The sequence below is a fragment of the Phaethon aethereus genome (assembly GCF_964289735.1).
Source record: "Phaethon aethereus genome assembly, chromosome: Z".
In the NCBI taxonomy this organism is placed as follows: domain Eukaryota; kingdom Metazoa; phylum Chordata; class Aves; order Phaethontiformes; family Phaethontidae; genus Phaethon; species Phaethon aethereus.
In genome coordinates this window covers 76,991,504-77,011,206 of record NC_138577.1, presented here as the reverse complement: position 1 = coordinate 77,011,206, position 19,703 = coordinate 76,991,504, and positions in this window count along the sequence as shown.

Below are 19,703 nucleotides of genomic sequence, written 5' to 3'. Positions count from 1 at the left end.
AGTCCCTTTTAATTGCTTTTAGACTTCTTTGCGCAATGTTGCTGCTGCCAACCTGTATGACCAACAGCGGGTAGTAATCGGTGGGCTGAACCAGACCAGGGTGTTTCCTGGTGATATCTCCCACCCGGGCCCCAGGGAGGCATCAGATGTCCCTGTGGGGTGGGTCTGGTCAGCATATTGAGCCCTCTGTTCCCCTCAGAAAGGAGTCACCTACAACAATTACCCTCCTTTTCTTTCTTAACAGAAGAAGTCTTGATGTGTGGGGTTGGCTGAGTAAGTTTTCTTTTAGACAGAAATCTCAGAAAGTCTACCTCTTTTATCCAATTCCCTATGTAATACAGATCTACAAAGAAGAAATTATATCCTGGCTTAAATGAAAGAAGTGAGAATTTTGTTAGTGATTTCAGTAGGATCGAGACTGCACCAACACACCCAAATCTGTACCTGTTTCTCTGCTCCCTTTAGTTGATGAACATTTGAATGCATTTTCTAGGTTATGTGGAGAAAAGCTGGGCTGTTTTAGTATATTTCTACTGACTGACTACATCTCTGACTTTGCAAAATCCAAAGCTGTAGTTAAACAGACATCTCCATATTCCTTTAAAAGTTGAAAAAGGCTATTTTTCATGAAAATTAGAACCACAGATCATGCTTTTAAAAAAGCCAACCTTGATAAAACAAACTCTGGGAGTCTGTGATTATGTGGGAAGATAAAAAAGACACATTTCCTATATTGCAGCTAGTGATATCTTCACTGGAAGAAAGAAAGCACACTGCTCTAATCAATACACTGATAGTCTGTAATGTAAAGATTAAGATCAGAATATTTAAAAATTTAATACTTTGCCTCTCCATATAGCACTTCGGAAGTCAATATCTTTAGAAACCTGGTCCATTTTCCTGCTTTGAAAACATTATATATTTAAGGTTTCTAAATAATTCATCCAGTCCATGTGATTAAAAATGTAAAAAGTAAGTCCATCCATTATCTTCTGCAGCTGCTGCCTGGATATTAGGGTTTTTTCTTTTTCTTTTTTTTTTAATTTTTTTAAAACTGCTCTGTATTCTTTTCCTTCTAGCTGAATTGAGACTTCAGTGGCTACATTAAAGGAAAGGAGTATTAGCCCCACCCAGCTGCTAGAACAAAGTCTGCTCTTTCCCAGATATCAAAAAGGGAAAGGGAAAGGGAAAGGGAAAGGGAAAGGGAAAGGGAAAGGGAAAGGGAAAGGGAAAGGGAAAGGGAAAGGGAAAGGGAAAGGGAAAGGGAAAGGGAAAGGGAAAGGGAAAAGGAAAGGGAAAGGGAAGGGGAAAGGGAAGGGGAAAGGAAAAGAAGGGAAAGGGAAGTCACAATCACTCTTATGGTAAGTAAATAAATATCATTTAGAAAACAGGAAAAGATGCTTACTTTTATGTAATGGGTTTGCACATGTAAGAGTTACAATGGTTTAAAAAAGGACTATTACAGTGATATTTGTTAAATGCTTTATTTGTTGTGTTCTGCCATTTACTGTACTTTTAATGAGTCCTTTGAGTTTTTTGCAACAATTTATTTGCAAAGCTGTTAAAGAGATTTATATATCTTATGCATTTATGGATTGCAAGTGTATACTTTAACTTAACCACTTTTACATTAAAAATAAGACAAATATGTCCCTTCTTAATTTCCCCATCAAATCTACAGCTCCACTGTTGCTTTTTATAAATGAAGATATTCCTTCTGTTATTAAAAAATATAGTGAAGAAAAAATGAGTAATTTCTCTTGTAACTTTTAAGAATTATTTCAATTTTACCTGTTTTTTTATTGGAAAGTTTTTATTTTATTGGAAACTTTTTTAATTGGAATTTTTTTTATTGTGTTTTTCACATATGTTGTTCTGGGTGCTGTAGAGATGAATGAACTATTTTTGACCAAACCACCTATGGAAACAATGAACAGCTTAGGACCAGTTCACCAAAAAAAAAAAAAAAAAAAAATCACATACTTTGGATCAGCAAATGTTGTCAAGGAAATGTTTGGTTCAGTAATTCCAGAGGTGTAAAATCTATTGAACAGAGAGCATTTGCCATGAATTACTTGCTGCATTCTAATAAATAATATAGTAACCACCCTTTACTCTAGCCATAATTTATTTGTTGTTTTTGTTGTCTTCTCTACATACTCTAAATCTTGTGATCTAAGAAGTCTGATTAGCTGCCCTCTGGGAGTTGAGTTAAGGCTATGAAACCATAAACGGTTTGCCAAGCAGCTTGAAAATTTCATTCTTCCTGTCACTGCAATTGTTACAAATGTCTCTCCCTCTTTGTACTGGCTAAATAAGTTTGACTTTAAAATTAACTTGTGCAGTAATGATATGAAAATTCTAGTTCTACTGGTAGAGAATATTACAAGGAAACACCTGATTTGTCCTTCAAAATCATGATGAAATAGAATATGACTTATTCTGCAACTATGGCATGTATTTTAAATCAATTAGTGTGTGTAAAATCAAATCAAAGCTCTGAACTATGTCAAGGATCTTTAGCCTGCCTGGACTTGATGTATGCAGTCACCGAATTAAGTCAAAAAATACATATTCTTTTAACATTTTCAGCTTTGTCCTCTGGAGAAATGTGCTCATTTTTGGTATTGCCTGGTTCACATTTGATAGGGGAGAAAATCAGAAGTTGTTCTTTCAATCTATCCAAGTCCTTGATGTTAAACTATCAACAGCAGGGAACTACCTTAAAAAAATCTGCCTTAGCACTTTGTGTGTTTCCATTAAAACATAATCAATCACCCTTCTGCTCCACTAAGGCAGCATTTCTTTTCTGTGCATGCCTGAATGCATAAATAGTTTTGAAGATTTTGACTTATACCAATCCATGCTTCACTTTCCCTGTTTATTCATTCATACACCTCAGAGCCAAACAAACGATTGAATCATGCAGTCTGTTCCCCTGCTTAGCTCAGACCAGTTATGTTCATCCAGGTATTTTGTCCTACAGGAAGTCAAATAACTAGTCTGTCTGCATAAAAGTGATAATAATGCACAGCTTTTTTGCTGAATTTTAGAACATTAATTACATGACATTAATCCTTTTAAAGCATTTTGAAATTTGCTGCAGAAATTTCATCCAAGAAGTATATGCCATGCCAAAAAAAGGTATTTGGTCACACTGGGTAGTGTCTAATGTTAAAATCATATTAAATAATCACAACTTGTCTGTTTTCAGAATCAATAATGTAAAATGTTAATTGCTTTTGATTAGATGCAGGAGAGACACTTGAAAAAAGAATATTATCACACAAATTAAAAACATAGTAATTTTATCATCTTTCTGAATTGAGTTTAATTCACACTTATCCTAGGTTTGTTAGATCTGCAGGTCTCAATAAACCCACATACAGATTATTGCTGTATTATTATTATTATTCATCTTTTGATTAAGAAAAGTTTATTAAGCTCCAAAGTAGGTGGACTCTGTCTGTTAGTAGGCACTGCTGCCATGGGCCAACTGCTGCCATGGTAATGATACAGGCTAGAATCAGAAAATTAGATGACTTGTTGAAAGAAAGACGAAAATGTAGAACAAAACCCAGAATATTCCAACAGAATTGAGGTATTTTCTTCCCACACACTCTCTGCTACTGATCTTTGGTTTTGATTTTCAACTTTATCAGGTATGGAAGTAGATGGTGTAATTTCTCATGTAACTGTCCTAACCCAGCCTGAAGTACTATTAGGTTATGTTATAAATATCACAGTGATTTGCCAAAATTTATGTCAGTATTAATTTAAAATATTTGTCCTTTCAGAGGATATACACTTTCTCTTAGCAACTAACTATTCAAAGAACCCAGTTTCATTTAATTTAATTTAATTTAATTTAATTTCATTTCATTTCATTTCATTTCATTTCATTTCAAAAAGCACATGCCAGAACTAAAGCAGTAGCACAGATAATCTAACATGTTCATTTTTTTCCATGATTGTTTTTTCTGAATGGACCCAGCTACAACAAACAGTTAACTACCTCTGCCTTATGGAAGGAAAAAAGAGAGACATTTAGAGAGAGGTTTAAAAATGAGAAAGGTGAATGAACAAGGAAGGACCAGAATAAGGGAAAGGAGAACTTCCCTTCTTATAATTGTAGCATTTTTTTTTAATAAAAATAAATAAAAATGAGTAATAAATATAGTGACCAAACTTTAAAAAATCTTAAAAAAAAACTTAAAAAAAAAATTAAAGAAAATCTTTAAGAAAAAAAGGCAAGAGCTCACTGCTTCAGCTGGTATGCTGGAAGAAATTTCTGAGTGGTCTTTTTCTGTATTGGTGCATGATTTTCTGGTGATCCTGCTAAGCCCCTCATATAAAAATTCTAGGCTGTCAAATAAGTAAAGAGAAATTCTTAAACATTATTAGCTTAATTTTATGGGAATCTAAGAGGGCACAGTAATACTTGGTTCATTTGTGAAGAGAAAACAATGGCAATAGAACCTTCTTTCTGAACTGCATTCCATGTCTGTCCAATGACTATCTAGGGAACAAAAGGCAAAACTACTTTCTCCAGGATCGTGACAATCAGCAAGACAGTTTTTCTTAGCCTTCTCCTAAGTTAAAATGCTTGCCATTAGTTTCTTTAAACAAAGTCTTGTCTCTTACTTTTTGCCATTCATTCCAGAAGCACAGACCAGAGAGAATAAAGATTTTTGCATCCATTTCAGGTTTCTTTCAAATCTAGTTCAGGGTCAATATTCAGCACAATGAAAAGTAAAAGCTTATGGGATGTTAATCTGTTAAATGCCGCACTCTTCACTGAGAAATGCCTTTCTCTTCACTGAACTCTCCCCTGTTCAATACTCCTAAGGTCAAGGCATTTAAAAGAAGTTCTATTTTCAGCAGCTTGATTATCAGGACACATAGCACTTATTCATAGGGGCTTAAGGATGTTTTCCTGTTGCACTTTATTCTGTTTATGCTGAGACACCCCTTGTGTTTGATTGATTGTTTGTTTATTTTAACATAGCATAGTCATACTACCTCTTCCTTCTAAGGGAAAAACAGGCAACATAATTTCTGCTGTTAAAATCTTTTGATGCCATGATTGCCATGCAGATCTGAAAGTTTATATTAGTTTTCACTGCTGCCTACAATATTATTGAATAGTTGCTGTAGTTATTACCGAATAAGGTGTGAATTTTTGGGAGCCTGGTGCTAGTGCAGTGAGTGGAAAGCAAATTATGACATGATGAGGTGGAATGGAAGGTACATCTCAGAATTACTATTTTTAACATTTCTGCCTTAGACTTTCTTTCCCAAGCAGGGGAGAGTAAGGAGAGAAAGAAATCTAAATTAACAAATACTGATTTTTAGAAGAATATATTAAAATAACTATCACTTATAGTTATTTGATAGTTGACTATCATGCAGCCAAAGTCCATAACTTAGACTGAAGAACACTGAAGAGCAACAGAAGAGCAGTGAGGAGATGCAATCTGCTATTTGTATGAAAAACGCATGAAATATTTGGTCATCTGCACCTCATTTGTACCCCTTGAAGCAAAAGAATTTGTTGGCTACTTATTTGCAGAGCTTCCTAGGTGATGAAGAGCAGTCCTAACAGCTTCCCATTTTACCTGTCTTCCTTAGATGTCACACAGTGAACAAGAAAGAGACATGCAGGGACAACAATCAGCCTCCCAAATGTAAAGAAAATAGATCTATTTCAAAGAGAAAAGGAAAAATAGAAAACAAACAGGAAAGAAGTGCTGTTAATCTTAGAGATAAGATTTAACTCACATTTTTTAAAAAATACTTAATCTGCAGTATTTTTCTAGCAAGGTACAATTGCTTTATTTCCTTTTTTTTTAAGAATAATTTTTGGTGTTCTATCTCAAAAATACAAAAAACCCCAGGGTTTCCCTAAGTTTGAAAGAGCAAGAGCAATCTTCTTGGCATGTTTCAGCCCCTTAGGAGATCCACTACCTTATGCTAGACATTTTAATTAAAGGACACGAGTATTGATATCACAGTAACACCAGTCCTAGCCCCCTAGACCTCACTTTGTAAGGATTTTGTTAGCATAGAAGAAAAGTGTGAGTCTGTGATAAGAAGTAGAGACAGTCCAAGTAGCACAGAGAAGTCATCTTTTCATTTGATGGAGCAGCTAATCCTGGAAACCATTTTCAGTCATATTACGGACAAGAAAAGCAGTCAACATGGCTTCACCCAGGGGAAGTCATTCTTGACCAACTTAAACTTTAGTGATTAAATGATTGGTCTGGTAGATGAGGGGAGAGCTGAAAATAGTCTACCTGGGCTTCAGTAAGGCCTTTGACACTGTCTTTCATTAGATTGTCATAGTGACTCTGTTGACATAACAGTCCAGAGGAGCAGACAGTGAAGTAGATTGAAAACTGGCTGGATGGCTGGGCCCAGGGGGTGGTTACCAGTGGCATGAACTCTAGTTGGAGCCTAGAAACTATCAATGTAGCCCAGGGATCAATACTGTGTCCAATCCTTTCCAACATCTTCATTAATGATCTGGATGATGGGGCAGAGTTTGCTGATGACACAAAACAGGGAGGAGTGGCTGATGGAGGCCAGAGGGCTGTGCTGCCATCCAGAGGGACCTCAACAGGCTGGAGAAATGGGCTGACAGGAACCTCATGTGGTTCAACAAATGGAAACCCAAAGTCTTGCACCTGGGGACGTAAAAAAACAGGCACCAATATATGCTGGAGATCACCCAGATGGAAAACACTTTGTCAAAAAAGACCCCGGGGGTCCTGGTGGACACGAAGTTGAACATGAGTTAGCAAGTGCAGTTGCAGCAAAGAAGGCTGATGGTGTCCTGGGATGCCTTAGACAAAACGTTGACAGCAGGTTGAGGGAGGTGTTTCTTCCTCTCTACTCACCACTGATAAGACCACATCAGGAGTTCTGTGTCCAGTTCTGGGCTCCTCAGTACTTGAGAGACAGGCACATACTGGAGAGAGTCCAAAAGTCCAGGAAGATGGTTAAGGCACTGGAAATCTCCAATATGAGGAAGGGCTGTAAGAGTCACAACTGTTCAGCCTGGAGAAGGCTGTGTGTATATATATATGTATAAATACCTGCAGGGAATAAAACAGACAGATCCAGGCTCTTTTCAGTGATGCCTAGTGACAGGACCAGAGACAATGGGTACAAACTGAAACACAGAAGGTGCCTTTGAACTTCAGGTAACACCTCCTTACTGTAAGGGTGTCTGAGCACTACAATAGGTTGCCCAGGGAGGTTGTGCAGTCTACATCCTTGGAGTTACCCAAAAAATCATCTGGGGACAGTCCTGGGTGACTGACTTTAGGTGGCCCTGCTTGATCAGGGGAGTTGAACCAGATGACCTCCAGAGCTATCCTCCAACCTCAACCAGTCTGTGATTCTGTGATTCCATGATTCTGTTTTGAAAAACAGTGTTCAATGTTGTCATCCAAGTTTATCCTCTGCTCTGTGAGTCCTCCTGAGGTGAGTGACCTGAAAAAATAAACAACCCAGTGGTTCACCAGGCCTCCCACAGTTTGTATGTCTTCTCCACAGTACCACATGGAAAACACACAGAAAATAGGCATGCCTGTGTTTGTCTAAGCTCTCTCCAACACTTTTTACTCTTTTCTTTTCCATATATTGCAAAGATTAAAATGAAAACAGAGAACTGAATGTTCAGATTTTTTGTATTAGATATTGAGGGAATTTTTGAGTAGCTGGTAAGTTCCTGTGTGTAGAGCTATATTTACTCTATAAATCTGTTAACAAGATGACATCATACCGATGGAACAGCAATATTTGTTAATTAAGCACATGTAAAATTACTACCCTCACCAATGAAAAAAATAGCACTTCAGTCTTTCATAACCTTTTTAATTCTACAGTCTCAATTTTATTATTGGGAGAATGTGAAATAAGAAACAATGAAATGATTTGTCCAAGTTTATATAGAAGTTCAACAGCAGAGCTTAAAAAAAAAGTAGGCATACTTAATCCTAGCTAATGGTTCTGCTGTTAATAGCTATCTGCCATGCAGCAAGATATGAAATATCTGCAAGACATTTCTAAGACAAGAGCTGAAATAACTGGTTGCCTGCTTATAGTTTACTGGTAGTTTATATCACCACAATAATATAAAACCTGTAGCATGAATTACCCATACAGTAGGGATTTGGTAGTTATCCTGTTGGAATTGTAGCTATATTGATGATCTTAACAAAAACTGACTTCAGTGCAGCCTACTTAGTCACCAGCAAGAATTCCCTTGATGAAAGGGACCTTCTGAAATCACCCATTTTCCAAATACACTCTTCAGTTTACTGATTACTCCAGCATAAAAAGCTTGGAAAATCTGTGGATGGCCAAATATTTACAACTGTTCTGGAGCTGAATCAAGCATTCATGGGTAACATCTCACAATTTGACCTAAAGTTTAGAGAACACAAATGGTTTGCGAGAATCTAAAGCTGCCCTGTCAATATACTAGGTAACTTACCCATGCTGATCAACCCTGTCAAGAAAAGGAAATCTTAAACTTATAAGTACAAAAATAATTTTCAATAGACCACAAACATCCACAGGCCTCCCAAGAAGTCATATTGTCTATATATGTCGCCTACCTTGTAGTCCATATTTCCCATTCTGGTTGGTCATTATTTCTAAGAATGGATTGAAAGATTTTGTGTTGTAAATGTCTGTAGATATTTATTGTTCATATATGCCCCATTTCTGACATAATCTTCAACTTTTCTCAGTCTCCCTTTTTATTTCCCAAAAGGTGTTCTCTTATATTCTATATTTCCTTGTGTCATTTTCCTATTTGTGTCACCTCAGGATATCCTTGCTCCATATTTATTGGAATTGCTTGTCATGTAGATTCAGTGAGAAGCATTTATTATACAGAGCATTTTTAAATCTTTGGGTTGGCTGCAGGGGACATTTCATGATTCAAGTACAAACATGCTAGAAACAACTTTTCTTATGCAGAATACAATTTTCTCAGAGGCAAATGAAGGTATGGTGTCCGAGATATGCTGCCATATATAAATGTAAAAGAGGAATGGATGAATGAAAGAACCCTTTGATAAATCAGAATAATATATACTGAACTTACTACAGTGTTGCATACTGTGAATATGAGTAATTTTGTGACACAATGTTATGACATTAACCTAAATGCCTTGAGACAAATTCATCTCTAAGTCCTGGGTGTGGAGTTTCACAAACTCTGCCCAGCTATGTTACATTTTGCTTTCACAATGGTTAAGATAAAAGGTCCCTTTATTATACCCTCAGTACATTGCAGAAAACAAAAAACTTATAAAGGCATAGTTTGTTGACATTTTTTCCCCCTATCCCTCTGAAACTGAACCCAGTGAAAGCTCTTGGGGCAAGCTGGAGAATGAAGTGGTCCATTAGAACTTAATCTTCATGGTAGGAGCAGCTGTGATAGCAATAACGGTAAAGGCGTATCATCTTTTTTTGAAATAGAAGCAGTATTTTTCATGTATTGAAGAAATTCTGGAAGAAATAAATTTCTTGTTCCAAGTAGTGAAAACTAAAGGTAAATGAAAAGACATCTCTGGTTTAATAAGTGGACATTTCCAGAATAAATACTGACCAGACCTTGATATACCCCTCTGTATGAACTTACTCAGCACATGCAGGCCTCAGGAAGAAGTAAAATATTTACTATGGATATGAGTTTTGAAACTCGTGTCTGAGTATTAGAGAAAATAACAACTGGTTGAATTCCCTATTTCAAATCAAGATACTTTCAGTTTTTTCTAAAGCAAAAAAAAAAAAAAAAATCTTAGAAACCAATTATCCAGGGAAGAAGATTATTCAGTAATGTGACATTTCTGTACACACTTGATTGTGTAATGGTACACAATCATAGAAACAATGCCCATTAATTTGGGAGATCAAAATTGTAAATGTCATTCACCATAGTTTCATAAATGAACCTGTATGATAAATGGAACCTTTATTTACTGAAAGGTTTATATCAGCATGAAGAGGGATCATTCTTGATTTGAACTTTAAAATGTTTAAGTAGAAGATGACACTAATTGAAGGCACTGAGCAAATACAGTAAATACCTTCGCTGGTATAAATATGATTTACTGAGGATAAATTTTACTGTTATCAACAAGAATTTAATGGGGTTTCATGGTCAATAATTGGCTAAAACCGCTTTCACTGTTACTTTGGAAAATACGTATTGACTCTAAGGCAAACAAGTGTAGATTTAGATGTACTTTTATAAATGAAAAGTTTGGGTATATACATAGATAAGTTCTCAGAAAGATTTTGGTAGTCTGCACAAAATTTTCATATCACATAAATCATGATACTATGAAGGATACATTTCCTTCTTTAGTAAATAAAATAGCAGGTTTTCTTCACCCCATTTTGAAGAAATATTTTGCCTGTTATGTATTTTTTCACTAAAGGTGTTTATGAATACCGAACCTTTGTAGAGCCAAATTGTATACATGGCTCAATTCAGCAAAATTCTTAAGTCTGTGCCTGGTTTTCAGTATTTTGTCTAAAAGACTTTAATTCTGAAACTGGACATGATCAGTTTTTCCCTTGTAAGGTAGTAAGTTGTAGTCTCTGCAGCTAGTATTGCGTTATCCCTTAACACAGTATTGAAGAAATGAAGGGAAAAGATCAGCAACTGAAGCCCTGGAGATTTCTGGAGAGCTCTGAGAAGCAGAGAAATCAAGCGAATACACTAATGTCACAAAACATTCTGTGTTACTCAGTAGATAACTTAGCATGTTTTCTATCTGTTTCAGATTTCAGAAGCAGGGATAAACAGTCGTGATATGATAGAGGAACCTTTTCTGGATTTGAAGGTTGTGTAAGTATGTGGTTTTGAGTTAAGTAAGGAACTTACCTGAAGTGTTAATCTTGCAATAGTTATATTTCTCCTCCCAAAACAGGGAAAAGAACCAGCAGAGTGAGACTGAGATAATGCACTTGAAAAACCTATGCTATCAGTAGCTGGTGATCCTTTCCTAACCTTTAAAACAAGTTTTACGAGGGTTGTACTTATCCCAAAGGATGCAAACACTCCTCTTTTTTTTTTTTTTTTTTTTTTTTTTTTGTCTTTTAGGTAGTGGTTTTTTATTCCATCAGTTGCAACTTACCTGACTTCTTTACATACAAATGTGTGGAGATTTTTCTTGTTTTTATGAATGAAACTACTTCACTCTCTGGTTACTCTTGCTAGCTCCTAAAGCTAATGGAATTATTGATAAGTTATTGCATATTTTCCCATGTTTTCACTGGAACTTAGGAAAAAATGCATAACATTATATGCAGTAACTGGAAAGAGTGAGCAGGCAAGTGAGTTAGGATTTTTTTTTCTTTCTAGGAGGGGACAAATCTTAATCGTAATCACTTCCAGTTGTCTAATAAGCTCTAAGTTAATCTTCCTCAGAAATCATGGAAGGCAGACCAAACCAACTGTGTGTAGGGTTTATTCTTTCCGAATGTAAGAATAGCTGTAATTTTAACCTTGGATTTTTCTTTTTACAAAGCAATAAGGAACATTTATGATCATTCAATATCCTGCAAAAAAGGGTATGGCTAATAGTCTGATAATGTTTAGTGGAACTAATTTGGGCAAGAGGAAATAGTCGATATTATGACAAAGAAAACATCTCAATGCTGTTCCAACAACAGAGTTGTTATGACAACTCTTGTAAGATTTCAGAAAATAAAGTCTTCCTCCTTAAAAGTTAAAACACTTTGGCATATTCTTGAGGAATGCACCAATCATTATGCTGCAACATAACATTTCTGGCTGAGATTTATGGTCTGTGTTTTTTATTAATGGATTAATACATTTTAATGGCAGAAGTAATTGCTGTTAATAGTAAATTTAATTTGCTTAACACAGGACATAAAATGTTGACCCGTATTCCACCATCAGAACCATATACTTTCATGACACAGAACTTATCTTTCTGAAGAATATTCAAAATTTTTCAGATATTTAAATTATGTATAATTCTTAATGCACCCCAGAATGCAGGCAACCATTCTGGTGATAAAAACTTTGAACATTGTATCAATTTATCAAGCAACAATTTTAAACAATTTTACAGATAAATTGATATCCTCTACTAATATTGATTTTATGCAGATGCTTTTGGTTTGCATTTTTTTTGCCAATAGAGCAAGAAGATGGGTCTAACATTTCTCATGGATGGGCACTTTTCTGATCTTTGAAACATTCATACAATTCTCTAAATCCTTCATAATTTTCAACGTTTTTTTGTAAGTAGATCCCTGAACATCACTTCGTACACAAACAATTGTCTTGTCAATTATATATTTAAAGAACACAGAATTCCCCTAATCTCTGTTTATATATTCAAGAACCTTATATATTTCTGTCATTTATACTGACATTTTAAGCCCTTTTATATGTCATTTATATCTGATTAAAACTTGCATTGGGCTAGTTTGTCACAGTACAAAATAAGGGCAAATTTTTCATACTGTTGCTTTGACATAAACATTCCTTTACAATTGTCCTTAAACTGCTGGAATTCAAACAAAAAAGAGTTTATGCACACTGTCATATTTTGTGCAAATAGTCGTGAAAGGCATGCTTATTTCAGCAGGTGAGATTTCTGATGTCAATGATAAACGTTAGATGTCTGCACTGAACATTAATTCATTGATCATAAAAAAACGATCTCATCACAGAAACACTAAAAATTCTAGTTATTTCTGTCCATGAAGCTCACAGTAACAGTCGTATACATAAACTACATGTGGATATGTTGTATGTTCTGTACTCCTGGGAGGACCAATAAGGCTGCAGAATCTTGGCTCTGTCTGCTTCATCAAATAATCTCTGTAACATTCATGAGGACTGACTAGTTATGCAGTACATATTTTGCTCTTAAGACTCAAAGAAAGCAGAAACAACTAGATTATTTCCCGAAACACCCATTCACAAGATGCTCCTCCTAAAACTACTTTTCATTATGCCAGTGTTTGCTGTTACATTTTAAAATTTTAGACTGCCCTAGAAATGAAAAGAAACTAACTGGATTTGGCACAAGCTGAAGAGAGAGAGTAAATGAAGCCTGTGATTAGCATATGTTATGGATTTAATATTTTAATTAAATTTAAAGGTTGTCATACAAAGTCATATTTGCACACAGTTCATCTATGACTTGCCAAAATTATATAAATTTTGTGAATAATCAATCATTTCTCTACTGATAACAAGTTTCTTAAGCAGATTTTTTTTCTTAAAAGCACAAGAATTCTGAATTAAGGAAAAAAGAGAGCAGAAAATTTCAGCAGTCAAATCACCAGAGTGACAAAATACTAGAGCATTACCTCTGAACAGAAAGCTTCACAGAATTCAAACAAAATAATACAATAAAATCAATTGTAATAAATAATTTTTACCAGATAGAAAATGAAACACGAATGAAACATGAAAATTACATTAATATAGCTAAAAATATTGTATACAAGAAGTAAAATCTCAAACTGCTGAGGTTCATTCTGTAAAATTCAGTGAAACTGGACATAAATACAGAAAGACTTAAGAACAAAACGATGAAAGCTGCCTAATCTTATGCAAAAATTTAACCAATTCAAACTGAACAAGAAACATGATCACAGGTCTGTGCTAGACTATACATTTTCTATAAGAATATATAGTTAAACATAATTTTTAATTTTTTATTAATTTCTATAGAGCCTTTTATACTTCCATCTGCTTTATAAAGTACTCAACCATTTACAGTTTCAGGCTTATTCAGAGGTCTTCATGGTTGTGTGTTGCTCAACTACCAAAAGTTAGGTTCCAGATTATTTAAGAAAAATGGGTGGCCTGACCAGCAGTCACTTGAAACTCTTTATCTCCCATTTGTTACTTTGCTGAGCACATTTGAACAAGCAAGTTTGTCTCTGTAGGGGCCTGATGATGGTCATCAAACTCATGCTGATCCAATTTCAAAATTTCATCATATGAAATTCAGTCTGAAATCTGCAGACTACAAAATTGAAATATTATAGACTAATATTCACTTTTAAAAAACTAATTGAGCAAAACCACTCTTACAAAATTACAGAACTGACAGCATTGTAAAGTTTTTATTTTGTGACATTTGGAAAGAAATACTTTTTCTCTCACTGTGACCAACAATACTTGTGCTATATGGTAATGCCAGGTGTTATCTGTATACATGGTTATGGATACGAAGTACTACTTTTATACTGAAACATGCAGTCTTTGCATAGGTTGGTGGAAGACGGGTTTGTATCTTCTTGTTCTCATTTTCTGTAATTTCACTGTAGCTTGTCCTGTTAATTGCTGACTCTTTACCTCACAGATATAATGAAGTTCAGCAAATTACAGAATTCAGGTAAGAATACACAACAAATAATTAATTCCTCCTTTTTTTTACTGAGCAAATTGGCTGTAAGCACCTCTCAAAATTCTCAAGCATGTTAATTATTTGAAATTATTCCTGATTTTCAACAATTCTTCAAATTATTCAAGCTGCAAGTATATATTCTACAATTAGAATTTTGGCTTATACAGCTAACCAGTTTAATTAGTAATGCTTGCAAATTCCTTGTGTTACGGACTGACAACAAATTTACACTTGCATATTTATCTGTAAAATAAGGTACCAATGCTGCTAACTATATTGATATATCATCTAATCCAAAGGAAAAAGCAGTAGTATTGCACCCATTAATTTCATGTCTAAAGAACACTAATATCACATTCTCAAGGAAAAAATATATATAATGAGAAATAGTTATTTCCCTAAATTTGCATGATTTTTCATGGTTTCATGCTAAGTTAAAACCTGAAGTAAAGTAAGCTGACATCAAAGGACTCCAGAATATGGTACATTTTCTTCACAAATTCAACTGGCTTTCACATTTTTTTCCTAATATTTGCTCAGGTCTAATTGTTAACTCGTCTTAAAGATGCAAATTTTTCTGCCAAAATCTTTCTGTCTAACAAAGAGTAGATGATATACATGCAGCTGTAGTGGGTTGGATGCTTCCCAGACTTACGTGAATATGAGGTAGAAAAGTTAAATGAAAAAATCTTTATTTTACTGTAGACAAATACTGACCTTTTGTACAAGAAACTTAAAATAACTGAAACATGCTTTCTATTTTTTGACAGTGTGAGCACATCCTTAGTTCAATAGGCACAGAAATAAATTCTACCCCTTTGCGGAGGAAAATATTTTGGAAAATACTTAATCCCCTGCAGAGCAAGGTGGAGGAAAAAAGGTATTTCATTATGCAGGACAATTTTTTTTTTATGATTTATTAGCGGAACAGTAGAAATGTCACCAGACTAGAAGTCTGTTCAGTCTGTTCTGTGAAGACTTACATATATGCTTATCTTTAAATACTGAGTAGTCTTTTAACACTTTCACTACTTGAAATGTGTAAAGTTAATAATGGTAAATTATTCCTGCCTCCAATATTAATGTTTTAATTTAATGATATTTGTAGCACAATATTCAAAAGTGCCCAAGTAAATGAAGTCTAAGTTCTGTTGACTCTTAAAAGACTAAGTAGCTAGGAAAGCCAACAGGCTTAGGAGGGCTTTGGTCAAATAAAAAGTTTACAAAGGCTGGTCTTTGTACTATAAACACTTTGAAAATCAACCGAGAATTCCAAATTTTTCAGAAAAATTCAAATGTCATTCAACTGACATTTGAACTGTCCTTTTGAAAACCTTGCACTTGCTCCTGTCCATGCTGAAGTTGATGACCCTATTCTTACAGCATAGGATGAATGACATGAAAGAGCTTATTTATGTTTGTACAATTATTATGTCAAATTTATGGCAAATGAGCTGTACAGATTCTACTACCTTTGTCTATCCTTGTGATGAGAGTACACTGTACATGTCTTTGAAATTTTGGAAAGGGAGAAAATATTGAAAACTTAAATATAATCTAATTTTTTAATTTAAAATTTCTGTAGTAAAACAACAGAAGAAGAAGTGGTAGCTCTTGACTTTTCTACTTCAAGACAAATTTACCTCCACCTAGTGAGAAAACTCTATAATTAATTATTGATGACTGGAATAATAATTCCTCATCTTGAGTCAGCTTTCAACCAATCACAGATGACTACCACAGCCTTCTGTTATCACTGAAGCTTTTTTGGGACCACACAGCAAAGTCTTCATGTGATGGACTGATTTGCCTGAAGGTAGTAAGGATAAATATCCTTTCCTCTCCTTTCAAGGTTTTTATCAGTTCTAAGTTCCTGATCTTATGGATTCTAAGTTTCCTATCTTTCTTATGTGAAAAAATTAATCTTTCTCGTTATTTTTCTTACAAATGTGCCTTTGACGTAATCCTTTGCTGATGATGTATTCTTAAAATCTTTTCATTGTTTTGGTGATTGGACTTAAAGGGGCAGAAACAAAGTTAAGTTATGTGTAGTTAAGCATAGCAAAATGTTGAAAAATAAGATTGAAAACATTTATCATTGTGCAAGCTGTATGATTAGGTTTTCATTTTTTCTTAAAAACTTTTATTTCCTTTTTTGAGATTACACATACATATTTCTTCTTACAATTTGAAAGATTGCATGTGTAAACCAAGTATTGGTGTATAAGGTATAAAGTTGCTCACTACTCACTACTTTTTTCACATAGCAAATATTGTGTACATCCATTTGAAATACATTTTTAATAATACACTTCATTGAAGAAATTTCAGGTTCACTCGTATGTTATGCATTCTGGAAAGCTGAACTATGTCACACACTTGCACACACTCCCTTTCAGGTTCCCTAATTCATTTTAAATTCTCTTAGACTTAATCAGTCTTTTTCTTGTAGAGAAACTGTTGTGGAAGGTGGGATTTCCTTCTGAGGTTCCCACAACACATGCTAAAATGGGATGAATGGAATACTCTGCTCCAAAGAGGAATACAAAAAAGGTACATTCACTAAGTCACAGAGTTTACTCAAATTGGGAAATACCCTCATTTCATCCAAGGACCACCTCTTCATTCACAGAAATTAGCGAAATGCCATTTCGCTGGCATATTTTAAGTCTGAATAGACATTTTGTGAAATATTCCCCTCAACACTCCTTCGGTGACCCTTATCAAGTCTAGTGTTTTGAAAATTTTTTTCCTTTTCAAAAATCTCACAAAAAATGTTGGATTTCTGCAGACTGTTTCTTCAATCCAGACTTCTTTATTATTTAATTGAAGCAAGAAAATGAAGAAGGAAAATACTTATTGCAAAGTGTTTTTTCCTTTTTCCATGTCTGTTTTTCTTTCCTAGTGTCAAATAGATGGTTTCCCAATGTATTTCTGGCCTATTTTTCTTCTGGAAAAAAAAGACCAACATAATCTGTGGATTGAGAAGTTCTGCAGAAGTTACTATTTATGCATATTAAACAAATGTGAACCTTTCATTTTGTTTGATTTGGTATATAAATATCCCAATCTGTTGAGTACACTTTGATTGGATAAGATTCTGTTGAGTACACTTTGGTCGGATAAGGTAACACTTTGTATAATACTACAGGTACAACTTGCAATTGAAATTTGCAAATTTGAAAATTTGTGATTCTTTTGGTGGATAGTTGTGTAAAATATATTGTTATACCAGGATTTCTGTTGGTTAGTTCATGAAAGAATATAAAAAAAGAATGCAACATAAACAGTAAAACTGGGTCTTTTTCTTTTTTTTCAAAATATATATCTCTTTAAAAAGTCAAAGGTGAAGAAGAGAAAATGATGAGTAACACTGGAGCAACTCTAGTAACAGGCCTGGGAAATAATAATTATACTTGTTTTGTACTTTTTCTTTAATTTTCCTTACTGAGAAATCAGCACTAACAAAAAGAATCTTGCAGATTCTCTCCTTTGGAGCTGACTAGAAATTCTTCATACTTACAGTAGATATATATAGAGAGATGCAGAGTTATGTGCATATATAAATACAATATTGAATGTATCTATATAATCTTATTGTTATAAAGATATATAAAATAAAATTATATACTAAATATTATGATACATATGTTTGTTTTTTCCCTCAAATAAGAAATAGATTATATCCCTTACTGATATGGTGGGGAACATTGTCTCCAAGGTTGAGGTACTTAATGCCGTCTTTGCCTCAGTCTTTAAGAGCCAGTCGAGGTATCCGCAGGGTATTCAGCCCCCCTGAACTGGAAGATGGGGATGGAGAGCACAATAACCCACCCATAATCCAGGAGGAAACAGTTAAGGACCTGCTAAGCCACCTGGACACCCACAAGTGTGGTGAAAACTCACAGCCCTTCTTTGCTACTTGATAAATATCACAGAATCACAGAATCATTAAGGTTGGAAAGGTCCTTAAAGATCATCAAGTCCAACCATTAATCCACAGCCACTATGTCCCCTAAACCATGTCCTGAAGTGCCACATCCATGCGTTTTTTGAATACTTCCAGAGATGGTGACTCCACCACCTCCCTGGGCAGCCTGTTCCAATGCTTGATCATTCTCTCGGTGAAGAAATTTTTCCTAATATCCAATCTAAACCTCCCCTGGCACAACTTGAGGCCATTTCCTCTCATCCTGTCACTTAGTCACTTGGGAGAAGAGACCAACACCCACCTCACCACAACCCCCCTTCAGGTAGTTGTAGAGAGCGATGAGGTCTCCCCTCAGCCTCCTCTTCTCCAGGCAGAACAACCTCAGTTCCCTCAGCTGCTCCTCATAAGACTTGTTCTCCAGACCCTTCACCAGCTTCGTTGCCCTTCTTTGGACATGCTCAAGTACCTCAACATCCTTCTTGTAGTGAAGGACCCAAAACTGAACACAGGATTCAAGGTGTGGCCTCACCAGTGCCGAATACAGGGGCACAATCACTTCCCTACTCCTGCTGGCCACACTAGTTCTGATACAGGCCAGGGTGCCGTTGGCCTTCTTGGCCACCTGGGCACACTGCTGGCTCATGTTCAGCCGATGTCAACCAGCACCCCCAGGTCCTTTTCCACCGGGCAGCTCTCCAGCCACTCCTCCCCAAGCCTGTAGCATTGCATGGGGTTGTTGTGGCCGAAGTGCAGGACCTGGCACTTGGCCTTATTAAACCTCATATCGTTGACCTCTGCCCATCGATCCAGCCTGTCCAGATCCCTCTGCAGAGCCCTCCTACCCTCCAGCAGATCAATGCTCCCACCCAACTTGGTGTCATCTGCAGACTTACTGAGGGAGCACTCGATCCCCTCATCCAGATCATCAATAAAGATATTGAACAAGACCGGCCCCAGAACCGAGCCCTGGGGAACACCACTTGTGACCGGCCACCAGCCGGATTTAACGCCATTCACCACAACTCTCTGGGCTCGGCCATCCAGCCAATTCCTCACCCAGCGAAGAGTAAACTTGTCTAAGCCAGTTTCCCCAGGAGAATGCTGTGGGAGACGCTGTCAAAGGCTTTACTAAAGTCCAGGTAGACAACGTCCACAGTCTTTCCTTCATCCACTAGGCGGGTCACCTGGTCATAGAAGGAGATCAGGTTGGTCAAGCAGGACCTGCCCTTCATGAACCCATGCTGGCTGGGCCTGATCCCTTGGTTGTCCTGCACATGCCCTGTGAGCATCCTTAACATGTACCGCTCCATAATCTTCCCTGGTACAGAGGTCAGGCTGACAGG